This window comes from Otolemur garnettii, unplaced genomic scaffold (assembly GCF_000181295.1).
Source record: "Otolemur garnettii isolate 467f Iridium unplaced genomic scaffold, OtoGar3 scaffold00319, whole genome shotgun sequence".
Classification (NCBI taxonomy): Eukaryota; Metazoa; Chordata; class Mammalia; order Primates; family Galagidae; genus Otolemur; species Otolemur garnettii.
In genome coordinates, this window is record NW_003852714.1 from 440341 (window position 1) to 443778 (window position 3438).

Consider the following 3438-nt stretch of genomic DNA (forward strand, 5'->3'; position numbering starts at 1 on the left):
CTCCCTACTATTGTTGGGAGAGGCTGCAAGAGGGCCACCACTATACCACCATCTTAGCTCCCAAGTGCTAAGGCTATATATTTTTTAATCTTAAAGGGACTCTGGGCTTTTTAGGTCTGATTTTCAGGGAAGAAGCTTAATCCTTCTCTGTATAAGAACATTCCTTACGTTATGGGTCAGCAGTGGTGTCTTTTTGGTGTGTGTTAATGCAGAAAGGGTCAGAGTGGTAGCAGGGAGAGACTGAATCCTCTGGTCAGCATGTGTAGAAATAGCTCTGGAGCCTAATTTAGGACACCCAGCCATGCCCAAAGTTCTATTACTGCTCACTGCAGGATCCTGGTCAACTCTTTTCTCTGGGCTCACTTTGAGACGACCTCATCTGTCAAATGAGAGGAAGGACAAGATGGTGTGTAAGGTTCTCAGAGGTTTGTTCCCAGAGCATTTACCCTTCAGGCCAAGAGGACTAGTTCTTGGCTGTGAAGTTTATACTAAAACACACTTAATAGAGGATATATAAGAGCCTGAAATTCCAAGGCACAAGAGGAGGTGCATATATGCAGGACTCAACTTAACCCCATGTGTTGGAGATGCAATGTAGCTCTGCCCAGCCACTGGGCAGGTGCACATAGTATATATGGCAGCTTCATTGCCTGTGGCTCAGCCAACTGACCTCATGGTCTCTTTTTCCACAGGTTGGAACTATCAGCTGTGAGAAGAAGTGGGTTAGTTTATAGGAGGAGGAGGAGCCTGATGTACAGATGCTGGAAATTTCAAATGTCATGACCTATACTCATTACGGGCAAGAACAGCAGGTGTAAGCCACTGCAGGAGGTGTTGGTACTTCAAGCAGGTGGCTTCAGTCCACTATAACAAAACTTAGTTTTATGTATGTAAATTAGAAGTTTCCAAGTAGCAGTAACAGTAAATCAATCCTTTAGAAGTAGGCAAAATTCACTGTTGAATATCATTCCAAGAGATATTATACTTGTTAGATTAGATTATACTTGCTGTTCGTTCCATTAATACTAACTGGCACAATATCCTATAGGAAGAGCTTACTGTTATACTAAGCTTAATCACCAAGATTCACAGGCAGAAGGGATGTGGTACTTTTCTTTACAAAACTCTGTGCCTTTTTTTTCTTTTTGCCAGGACTGGGTTTGAACCCACCACCTCCAGCATATGGGACCAGCACCCTACTCCTTTGAGCCACAGGCGCTGCCCAAAACTCTGCAACTTTTTGGGACTGTTAACATGCTATATGCAAACAAAGCAGATGTCCTAGAAATACCTTCTGCTCCCTCTTCCAGAGCCCAGCAGTTGCTAGTCTCACTAATCAAATATGTGATATGCCATTTAACCTGTTGCTTCTTGATCCTGAAATTTATCAGGCAGTAAATATTTAGCCTTAACAAAGGGTAGAATTATCAGGAGTTGTTAGGGATGTTATAACTTCTTATAAAAGCACTGAAGGAGGGCAGCGCCTGTGGCTTAAGGAGTAGGGTGCCGGCCCCATATACTGGGGGTTGTGGGTTCAAGCCCAGTCCCAGCCAAAACTGCAAAAAAATAAATAAACATACTTACCACATTTAAAAATAAAATAAAAATCACTGAAGGAGATTAAATTTCCAATTATCACCAGATGTAGAGTTTGACAATGCCATTGTTCTGCCAAGGCAGATACATTTCATAAGACCAAAGAATGAAATAATAAGAATTACTAATTCTAGTAGGTAAAGGTGATTTTGCATCTTTGTGAAAACATTTTTTTTTTTTTGAGACAGAGCCTCAAGCTGTCCCCCTGGGTAGAGTGCTGTGGCATCACAACTCACAGCAACCTCCAACTCCTGGGCTCAAGTGAGTCTCCTGCCTCTGCCTCCCAAGTAGCTGGGACCACAGGTGCCCGCCACAACACCTGGCGTTTTTTTTTTTTTTTTTTTTTTGGTTGCAGCCATCATTGTTGTTGGCAGGCCTGGGCTGGATTCGAACCTGCCACCTTAGCTGTATATGGCTGGTGCCTTAGCCACTTGAGCCACAGGCATCGAGACTAAAACATTTTTTTCAGTAAAATAGTCAACTTAGAGTTTGGAAAGAACTAATAAAAAATGTTGTTTAGTTTAGCATCCTTTCTTAAGATTAGAGCCGATGAATCAAGATACAGTATGCTCATTTTCAAAGGAAAGCATTTAGCTTAAACATGTTGTGATTCAAAACTTACCCTGTGAAATTAGCTGAAGCCATATAATTATTTCAAATACCAGAAACTGTGATTAGCGTTCCTGTCTGAAATTCATGTATATACAGAGACCCCCATTAATGTGTGTGTGTGTGAGAGAGAGAGAGGGAGGGAGAGAGAAAAAAACACCTGCATTAGGATTTTTTTCTTGTAAGTAAGTTAAATTCAAATATAAATAAAGAAGAGGTAGAACTGAACATTAACACAGAATTTAAAGACCACTTAATTCCACACTCATTGGTGAAGGTCTCATGTTAGATTAGAATCCCATGGTGTCAATTCTGGGCCCATTGAGAGAGGGAAAGAAAATACCACTTACATTGGTTATAAGAAGCATTACTGTAAACCCTAGCAGAATTACCTGTAGAGCTCCCTGTGGCCCAGAAGCTGGCTAAAAGTTCCTCAGTGGGTGTCCCATACATTGCCTTAATTTTTTTTTCTTTATTTCAAGACACTAAGAAGCTACAAATATTTTTGTTACATGGATGCCTTTTATAATGTTTATGTTAGAGATTTTAGTGTGCCCATCACCAGAATAGTGTTCATTGTACCTGATAGGTAGGTTTTTATCCCTCCCCTCCTCCACGTCCCTACATGTGATTTCCTGTGACCTTTGCATCTCTTCGTGCCTGTGTTTGTCCATCAGTTAGCTCCAAATTATTAGAGAGTACATGTGGTGCTTTTTATCCCATTCCTAAGATACTTCACTGGTCTTCAAGTCCATCCAAGTTGCTGCAAAAGATATTAATTCATTTAATTTTATGGCTCAGTAGTATTCCATGTTGTATACACAAACACAGACACACACACACACACACCACATTTCCTGAATCCACTCATGAATTGGTGGTCACTAAAGTTGATTCCACATCTTTGTGATTGTGAATTGTGCTGCAATAAACATTTGCATGCAGGAGTCTTTTTGGAAAAAATTACTTTTCCCCCCTTAGGCAGATACCCAGTAATGGGATTGTTGGTCGAACGGTAAGTCTACATTTATCTTTCTGAGGAATTGCCAAACTGTTTTCCACAGAGGTTGTACTGATTTGCCATCCCACCAACAGTGTTTCTTTCTTTATGCTCTATAGCATTCTTATTCTTATCCTTCTCCTCCTCCTCCTCCTCCTCCTCCTCCTCCTCCTCCTCCTTCTTCTTCTTCTTCTTCTTCTTCTTCTTCCTCCTCTTCTTCTTCTTTTTATTTT

General features: G+C 40.9%; 1 pseudogene; it reads left to right on the forward strand.

Annotated features, from left to right (window-relative positions):
• The first annotated feature begins 403 nt into the window (after positions 1-403).
• The window catches only part of LOC100965167, a 14702-nt pseudogene continuing 11667 nt past the window's right edge, over positions 404-3438 (forward strand).